The sequence below is a fragment of the Montipora capricornis genome, chromosome 10 (assembly GCF_036669925.1).
Source record: "Montipora capricornis isolate CH-2021 chromosome 10, ASM3666992v2, whole genome shotgun sequence".
In the NCBI taxonomy this organism is placed as follows: domain Eukaryota; kingdom Metazoa; phylum Cnidaria; class Anthozoa; order Scleractinia; family Acroporidae; genus Montipora; species Montipora capricornis.
Window position 1 is genome coordinate 55,835,652 of NC_090892.1, and position 10,557 is coordinate 55,846,208.

A 10,557-nucleotide genomic window follows, 5' to 3' on the forward strand; every position below is an offset into this window, starting at 1 on the left:
TCTAAACTGGCTGACGGCAAGGCGCTTTCTTCTGACAATGAAAAACCCGATGAAGAACAACATCAAAGAGATTCAATCCATGATGCAATTGAAAAAAGGTGCAGAACTTTCGGAGACTGAAAGGACTTCCATCTCTCGAAAGCGTAAGGTAGCCCAAACCACTGGCAAATACTAGTGAAGTCGAATGCAAAAGTCCATGAGTTGGTTTGCTGCTCTCCGACGTCAACAAGCAACTTTTAAAATTTTCAAAGCAACTTTTGAGGAACTTTTGGGGATATATTTGAGCAGAATCTGGCAAGGCCTACTTGAAGCCTATTTTTTATAACTTTCTTGACATAGACCTGTGTCATAATGGCGGCCAAATAAAATATTCTATTGTTTTATGCTAATAAGCCTCTCTAGCCTCGCCACGACCAGCAAATTTCAAGAGAATATTTGTTTCAAAATGAGGGCAGTTGGTCTAATTAACATAAATACAGAATAATGTAAAGGTGGTCGCTTTTTATGAAAGTGGTCTATACAAACTCTTAAAGGGACACGGGACACGATCAACTGTTGCACATGCGCACTGAACACCATTTTTTTTTGTCAAGTTCAACTCTTTAAATAAACACGTAGACAACCTTGGCAATAAATTTTTAAAGAAAAAAAAAAGGAAGACAACTACAGTATTCTTTTAATGTGTTTGACAATGAGAGTTTCTTTGGGTAATCTTCAGTTGCAGTGTATTTCTGGACTTGCGCGCAGTAAAATCATGATAACTTGAATAAGCTTACGCTCATTTTTTGGAGTAGAGTATGAACAGTAAGATGGACTCGAAAAGTTTCTCTTCTTTTTGTGCAATTGGTCTCTCTGGAAATATGCCATTTTCTTTACTGGAATGCGAGTTTAAGGTCAATTCAACTCGAAATATATTATGAAGCAATCTTGACTCCAAATTGTACAAACAAACCATGTCATGTCCAGTAAGTAGCAAAGCCGTTTGATACACAGTTATTCAAAACATGCATGCATGTAACTTGCGATTTTATCAGGATATATACGTCTTTTGTCTTACCCAGGAAACCAATATGCATCGGCTTTCATTGCCATTTGAAAGAACCAGCTATTTAGCTTTCAAAACATTAGGGAAGTGAGTGCCAAAGTACCAAAGTACTTTCAATTGCATGGCCACAGAGCTCGACAACGGAACCGCTAATTTCACTCTTTCCAGAGATTCAAACCCGGTTATGGAAAAGTTATGAGGTGTTTCAGATGGCTTATCTCCATTTATAACAATAAAATCAAGTTGCACCGTCCACGTCATTGTCAGAAAAGGAGGCAGCAAATTTCTTCCTACGCTAATGGCGGATCAGTCTCGAGGACTTCGCGAGAGCTGAGCGCAATCACGATAGCGTTTTCACTTCCGGCGTTTTAACAGCCAACCAGATAACGAGTTTGGTCGGCCAAAATTTATTATTATTATTGTTATTGATCATGAATTTCGTCATAACATTTGGACACGCGATGAACCTGAACTTGTTTGTTTGTAAGCGCCAGGTGCTATCCCCGTGTGGGGACTGGATCTAGTCGAATAAAGAGAGATTGTGTAAGCACATGGAAGTACTGTAGTTTTTGAATTTTGAACCGGGCTTTCGAACAGAATTTCTCGCACCCTAGAATATCCAACATTGTCAAAGTAGCTGTGGATCTACGAGGCGATAGCCGAGTGGATCCGCATACTACTTTGACAATGTTATGACGAAATTCATTGTCAGTAACAGGACAGACGCATGAAAAACTGACATCAATTTGTTTTTTACAATATGAAAAAGGTAGCGGAGTCAAAATTAAGTCAAAACACGAGAAGAACGCGAGACAAAAATGCGAGAAACTTTATATCGCACAAGTGATAAATTTATTTGTGTCCGCTTATTGGCAATAAAGATTAGCCAATGAGCGCGCGAGAACTTTGCAGTCATTGTAAAAAAGGCATCTGAAGCGTGGTAACGCAATAGATATAGATGAAGCATTGATCGAGTACAACAAATTTGTGGCTTGCCAAAGATCAAAGAAACGTGTTTGATTTCAGCTAAATCCTTGCCTGTTGGCCACGTGTATCGAGAAACGTTTTAAAAGAGAGAGAAAATTTAGAGTAAGAGAATTTTCCAGGAGCCAGTTATACTATTATGTCTACTTTGTCGAGCGTACTTGCACCTACATGATCATTTTTCTCCTTTCTTAGCTCCATTCCAATCTACTTTTCATGAGTTTTGTCGTTTCTTTCCTATTTAGATCTGTGTCCCCTTCAAGCTAGTTGCTGGCCGTTCTCTAGATCTCAGATGGTAGTATGGGCTAATGGGGTCACATTTTCACGACTGGATTGACTAGAATGGGGTTGCATTTTCAAAAGCGTTTCAGGACGGAGTTACTAAAATGGGACCTTCCCACCCCCCCCCCCCCCCCTCCCAAGCAAACAGGTCTTTATTTGAGATGTGATGCTCAGGTGCGCGCAGGAACCTCGTGTAGCCTCCGTCCGGCGATTTCACTTTATTTCTAGTGAAACAGAATCAAGCGACGTCTTCAATGCTAGGACTTGTCACTAGGCTCGCTTTCCGCCGCTCACTCACAGTAGTCGAAGCATTTTAGCGAATAAAAAGGTTCAACCTATCACGAATTGCAACAGAAAGTATCTCGGTGGTTTCGTAAACAAAATTCGCTCTCCTACAACATATCAAGAGTGTAGGAGAATCAAGGTTGAACAAGACGATAAAATACCGTTATTTATATGGACACCCCAATGCTTCAGGAAAGTTTTATCTTTTATACACGTTTTGATAAGTGAAAAATGTCAGGACTAAAACAGTCACCAGGTCATTACTTTCAATGCCAAGCCATCTGTCAAAGTTGATGGAGAAAAGATTCAAGGAGATCCACAGTTGTTATTTCAGTGTCTTATTGTTGCTACAAAGTGAAACAGTGGATGACATGGGAGTCGTGTTCCAATATGAGCTGCTCAGCTATCCAACATCTTTGTTTGATGCTTTATTGAAGCTTCTCAAGCCACCAAATTCGGCATTGGCAGATGGCATCTGGGCTATGCTACCCTCAGTTCCCACTGGGCCGAAAGGTGAAGTACAATGTGTGCTTAATGAGGGGGAGGGGGGGGGGGGGGAACTCCTTCATCGCATTCTGTGACCACAAGGATTTCCTAGGGAAATCTTTGACATGTATTACCATTACGTGACAGGGAAGTATGGTGATTGCAAGTGACGTCACAAAAAAATAAAATACAAAACTAAAGAGCCTTTTAAGTTTTTGTCTTGATCAGCTACAAGAGGTTTTAAAAATATATCTGCTTGCATGTTTTCAGCTCGGTGCCGTGCTTCGGTTCGAAAATAGAGCAGTTTGAATTTCAGAGGTTTTCACAGTGCGTGACATGTTGACGGCTTTCGAAAAACATGCCCGTTGCATAAAAATATCGATTTCTCTCGTGTTTTTGTGGCCTAAACAGCCAGTATACTTGGAGACGTGTCTATACGAATGTTTGTTAGCTCATTATACAGCATAAAGTGTTAAAGACAGCCAAACTAAACTCCAGATGTTTCTACAGGTTTTCGGGCGCCATGTTGGTGTACTTCAGCAGACAACATGGCGTCTCCATACTAAACTCCACAAATTTGAGTAATAAATTTCGCCGAATATCTCAAGTACGGAATATCGCACAGCCCTGAGACTTAAACCAGTGGTTTATTTATTCCTCTTCTATAACATTTCTATTTCTTGACTCAATTTCTTAAATGGTAAGCGATTTATGATTTCACTTGCGTGACGTGCAACCCAAGAAGAGTCATCTTTGATGATTACCAAAGCAGTTTCACAAAAGATATTTCGCACCAGAGGCGGGCAGGAGAGAAAACTGCCACAATCGTTACATTCTCTGAAGATATGAAACTGAGCCATGAAGAAAGACCACTTCTTGTCAAATTCAAGCAACACTCAAGCCCGTAGCTGGAGTATTTCAAGGGGGATTCGTATCCATTTGTCTGACGAAAAACGTTTAGCTTAGGGTGGGGGTAGGGAAGAAAAAGCGCTTTTAATCAAACGTCAGTTTGGATCGCTCTAGTATTGTAAGTCCCTTAATTCCCTACTATACAAAAAGCTAGTGCATTATTGGTATAACACTAACAGTCCGTATCACAGCAAGGGGCCACAGTAACATTAAGTGTCACAGCAAATTTGATAGCTGTACCATTCGCGGATGCATGGTAGCAAAACGCTTCACCACTTCTTCAAGGTCTATTTGCATGTCGTGATAGATATGCATAAGTGCAAGTGACGCTAATCTGTTCTCGCTCATCGTGCATCGTATATAGGTGTTTAACCTTCGTATCGCGCTGAAGGACCTTTCGCACTCGAAGCTACAAAGTTACGGGCAAAGTGGATAGTATTTTGAGCAGAGTGAATATGTTGGGAAATTCATCCTCGTCGCACTGCTTCAGGGCTGTGGCACACGAGCCCGGGAGCTCTTCCTCCTCTGCATACTTGATTCTCCACCGCCGAAATTCTGCCGGGAAGAGCTGTGGAGATGGAAGATCGTCCCTGTACATATCCATCACCCCTTGTAACTCTTGCGACTTCGTTTGATTCTCGTTCATTACAGAGGGAACCAAAGCAAGCAACCTTGAGGCTTGGACGGTGACGGCATCGAAGCGCTCTCCTAGCTGCAAAATGATGTGGTCAAGAAATGGAGCAGCCACGTTGATCCGATAATACTCCTTTGCTGTTGGAGCTGGAGCGTTGGCGCGATGACGTTGCCTGACAGCAACTCTGGGAACTGTTGGCGCCACTCCCACCTTAGCTGCCATTGCCATTGCCTTCTCATACGCATCATCATACATCTCGTCCATATCGGCGCGTATGTCCTGGTACGACTTGAGCACACTCGAAACCATCGTGAAAGCCTTGAAAATGTCATTGCTCTTCCGTTGCAACTTCGTTGTTAGAGCACTCATGTGCGACAGGTAGAGGTATCCAATGAGAAAAGTCACGACAAATTCAAAGTTCGTAATGGCCTGGAGTAGTCCAGAGGCATCCCTCTTATTGGCTGTGTTCCAGCATCCATAGAACTGGGCTGGACAGTCTTCGTGGTGTAGATTATGTGCCATGACTTCCAAAACATACGAAACATACTCGAAGGATTCATAAAAATGCTCGTACGCTTCAGACCTCTCTTCCCATCTGGTCGTACAAAGAGTTATAAGAGGCTTTTTCCGAAAACATAACAATGAAAACAACAAATACTTTATTTTGCATAGGCTAGCGCAGGGTCAATCCTGACAATCTAAGAGTCGGCGCTCGGTTAGGTCGGCAACAGCAAAAAACAAAATATTGGGCCTCAAGGGGGGTTCGTTCGAACCCCTCGAACCCCCCCTCCTACGGGGCCTGACACTGCAACACGCTGAGTTACTGTAGTTCCCTTCACAAAGTAAATTGTCAAACACGCCACTCACAGGCAGATGATCTCCTTATAGATCAGACAGCTGTGGAAAATGCAAGAAGAGTGGACACTTTGCTTGTGAGGGATGACACCGATCTGCTTATTTACTGTGCCATAACACAGAAGTAGACGCCCATCAATTGTTTTTCAAACCTGAGCCAAGTTTTGAAGGAGATTCTTGGTGAAGAGATGTGCAACAACATTTCGTTCATTCATGCCATCCTTGGATGTGATACCAAAGGAGGCAGTGCGGCTCAGTGGTTAGGGCACTTGCCTTGAGATGCGGAGATCCCAGATCCAAGACCCGCTCTGAACCCTCGTCGAATTTGATCCTTGTAGTCCCTGGTTCACGATCTCAGCTGCAGTTGTAATATCCAACTCAGGTTTGCCTCCAGCCAGTTGGGATTCTTAACAGTTGCTGTAGTTTCGTTCATTTCATTTCATTGCCCCCTTAAAAGCCCTAAGAGAAGAGGTCAATTAAGTATTCTACTTCTCGCCTCCATGGAATTGGCAAGAGGGGCTCGCTGAAGAAGTTCCTTGTCAGTCCTCATTCTCGCGATCAGACGAATGTGTTTAACAACAAATCCGCCTCCAAAAAGGATTTTGTCGTAGCAGGTGAAAAGGCTCTGGTGTGTCTTTATAATGGAAAATCTGACGATGGCCTGGATTCTCTTAGCTACGGAAGGTCCTACATGAGCAGAGGCCAACAGTGGAAGGGGGTCAGTGAAACCGTGTCAACGGAGGAATGAGGTTGGAAGGCCTGTTTCTCCCTGTGATGACCCGGCTACCTCCAGCACCTGAAGCTATCCTTTGCGTAATCAGATGTAACTGCTCTGCAGATTGCATTAGCCTCAAGTGTACCTGCAGAAAGCACCACCTCAAATATTCAGCCGCTTATAGTCAGTGTAGAGGCTCGGGTTGCACTAACTCTTTACAGCCGGATGACTCTGAAAGCAGTAGTGAAGATGACGATGAATCAGTCATGACATATGCATCCTTCCCTACTGAAATTGTATTTGCTGAGGTGTCTCAGAGATGACTGTCCTTATCTCAGTAGTGTCTGTAGAGTTTTTTCTTAATTTAATTTAATTCATTCAATTCAATGAAAGCGAAGGATACCACGGGTTATCCCCATCGAGGGTATCCTCCCGCAGCCGAATGTAATTGAATGAAAGTCGCTTTTTCTCCGGAGTACCTAGAGAAAAACCCTCGAAGTCAGATTACGATCGACTAAAACACAGCCCACACACGACCTCGGGGCCGAGGGTTGAACCTGAGTCGCAGAGGTGGAAGGCACGGTTGATAACCGCCAAGCCATCCTTACTCCCCTTTTACCAATGACAAGTAACAAACTGAAGACATGTTGCTTTTATTTAGCCTCGCGTTCATGTTATGAGAAAACTATAAACTAAGCCGGCTACGACTTATTATTCACCTGTCTTTCCTTTTCACTTTGAGCTTTGAACAATGGTGAATTTTTGGCCAAAAAATACATGTGGAAGTACCAGGGTTTGTACAGGTCATGGAAAATTTGGAAAATCATGGAATTTAAGAATTTCATTGTCCAGGCCTGGAACGTCATGGAAATTTATAATTATAAATCATTGCAGTTGTCAAAGCAAGGATAAATTGAAATGAAATAAAGACGAGTTTCTATCAAACAATCGGTAGTTTGGCGGACAGAGGTCAGTAATTTATTCACATTTGAACTGAGTTATGTCAGAAAATATCTAATATAAGGATAGTTTTGAAAATTTTCTTGAGTGACAGCTAAATGAATTAAAAGGTCATGGAAAGCTAGAAAAGGTCATGGAATTTGAAAGCTTACGAATTACCCAGAAGTTACTCTAGGCAGCCTTGTTTTCATGCTTTCCTTGTGGATGATGGTATATGGTCTCAGTAAGAATTTGTATCTTCCCATTTTTAGATTGTTCTAGACATTTTATATGTTTATTTATGTACTTTTCTGAGACCAGTGGCGAAGAAAAACCTTCTGTTACAATTTGTGATGGGTCAAGTAAATATAGTGACTGGACTACTGGCCCATTTCCTGAAAAATCTGATGAAAAAGCGTCTGTTAATCGAGCCTAGGACTAGTTTTGATCGAAAAAAATATTTCTACAGTATTAAACTTGGAATGGTTTTGCTAAAAATATATTAACACTTCAATAGTTTAATAGTTTATTTTGTGATATGAAAGAGTTAATTACGGGTTCAACTTGACCACCTGCAAGGAACCTTGAGAAACTCCAAGCTTGAAGAAAATGGCTCGAGCTTTGAATTTACTACATCGCAATGGCAAGATTGATTGATGGTTCAGACGTACGACTACGTTCGCACGTACTAGTATGACCACAGAGCAGTGCAGCCGCACAGTTTAAGACTGGATCTTGCAGATGCTCAAAATGCTCCCATAACTTCAATAACACATTGACAATTACTCCATTATCTCGAATTTGAAATATAAAACATTTCATACATTCCCCTCCTCAAAACTAACAATGCGTCAAAATCATCCGAATTGAGTCACCAATCGACCAAATCATATTATTATTCTGCCGTCTTTGCTCAATAAAAATAGCAAATGTGTTTGAAATGTACTGTGGTGCTTCGAGATCAATGAAATGACAAAAAAATTACACAAGACGGTCTAAATTGTATATGCCTTAAGAAAAAGCATGTTCGATGTCCCCATCTCAATACACGTTGTCAGTGATGCACTTAAAAGATTCATCTGGTTAGACGTACGCCGGACAAAATAACTGATTTTGTGACGAAGTTTGCACCCAAGCAAAGAAACCTAAATAACAAGCAAAAACTGCACTGTACAAATTTACAACTATACATTCTTAATTCATTTGCATTTATGGCACACGGTTGACAACAAAGATCTTGGATCTCATCTGTCGGGAACGCATATATCTCCTTCATTTATCAACCGCGTTAATTTAAGGTTCTGTGTAATACGATCTATTTTGCTATTTAGTCTACTCACAATCGACGTGACAGTTAACGAGAATATAAACATAAATGATTTGTAGTTATCATGAATGTTTTTGTAAACATGATGGAAGTATCATTAATATTCGTTTTACTGCATGCAAGATACTTGGCAGGATTTTGTTCCGTAAAGTTTTGTGATCGACGTACCGTTAAGATGTCATGTTACATATTTTTTCCACGATTCTGGTTTTTGCACATGGCTCTTTCACTCCACGTGACTGGAACGAAAATGTCAGTTCGTCCTCGCAGCAAAGGCTCGATCTTGGTCCTCATCAAGCGGTGTAAGACCTCGGTCGCGAGTAATTGTTATTTATTGCGAAATGTTTCTTTCGCCAGGCTCGACCGTCACGATCGTGTTTGAGCATGCCCGAATTCTGCGCTCTTTCGCGGTGGATCTCAGCCAGATCTCGATTTCGTTCGCGTACTTTAACTCCGCATTCGTCGTCTTCCAAAATGTCGTCCAGATTTGGTTCGTACGACGAGTGGCGCCGTATTCTTGGGCCCCTGACCATCGGGATCCGCGGGCCTTTCTTCTCTTTCGAAGGTTCGGAAGTCGGCTGCTTAATTGTCTCCATGCTTTGACTCAAAATCTCCACGTCTTTGCTCGAACATCTTCGCGCGCAGTCTTTTTCCACATCTGAGCGATGATTTTCTTGCAATTCATTCATGGACACGGGTTTATCCGTAATGAATAGCATCTTACTGAGTTTTGTCTCTGAATTATCGACTAGTTTCCAATTGTCAGTGGTCACGTACGAACCTATCTAACGCTTTCCGAGGAATCAAGAAGGTCCAATGTTGTTTACCTCGTTTTGCATTTCACGTGCTATTAATATTAAATAGCCTGGAGTACTGTCCATTTGAATGACAACTGAAAATATACAAACCGAGAAAACATTGAATTAAAAATCAAAAGAAAATTGCAATTTTCATTTACCGAGGCGATTTTCTATTGGTTCGTCTTGATAACACGTTAGGAAGAGGCTTGTGAGCTTACGAACAAAATATTGGGAAAATATTATTTACTGCAAAGCATGCTAATGAGACCGCATCAACAACGCGTGACGGCAGATATGACAGCAAGTTGTGTCAGTTGTGTCACTTTCGATGGTGCGATCGTTCGCATCAATATAGACAATAAACTGAACGGTACTTGTCAATGAAAAAAAACAAGGGGAAAAAGTATTTTGATCACAGCAAGAAATGGTCGAGGAACCCGTTGTAGCTACATCAACATCGGCTAGTTTTTTCTTTCTAACATAAACAGATGTCAACTGAATGAAATAGTGGAACAATACAACTTTAGAAGCTCCGAGTGTGGCACACTGTCCGCCATTGTCGTCAAGTCCTTTTCTCGGTTTGTTTCTGATTGTCAAGTGTCTTAACTTGTGTTCAATCTGTCTTCGATTCGTTTGAGATTTTCGAGTTCTCGAATGCAGGAAGAACGGTTAGGAAATTTATATATCGCTGATATTTTCCTCTGGGTTAAAATTAAGGCACTGCCATCGTATAATAAATTGCCTTTTAAAAGTTTATTTTTGAGAAACGTATTTTTAAAACAAGTCATCAATCCTTGGTTTGTAATATTCTTATGTTTTTCGAATCTTCCCTTGACAGCCTAAAACCTTAGGGAACAATAACTTTTGCGTGATGGCTAAATATTGACAAGGTTACTATCGACACAGATTTAAATTAACGAAAAGCTGTTTACAGTGTTAGTCGGCAGTGGCAAAATTCCGATTTTATTTCCTTCCGGTGCTTTGAAATTCCGCCATTAGCCTGGCAAAAAGATGTTTCAAAGCTTCAAATACATTCTGTGCACTCAGCAATTTTATTCGAAGAGTTGGTTGCAAGCTTGCGACTGTGCACAATGCGTGTTGAAACTTTAAATTTAGTCCAAACAAAAACCAGAAAAAGATATGTAAATAACCAAAACAGCTCGATATAGACAAACACGGAAATATTGACTTACTGGTCAAACCGAAGCAGAGGGGGCCTGGGTGGGGAAAACGCTTCATTCACAGTAAATAATGAAAACCTACAATGAACAATACATGATTTTTTTGCACAAAAGT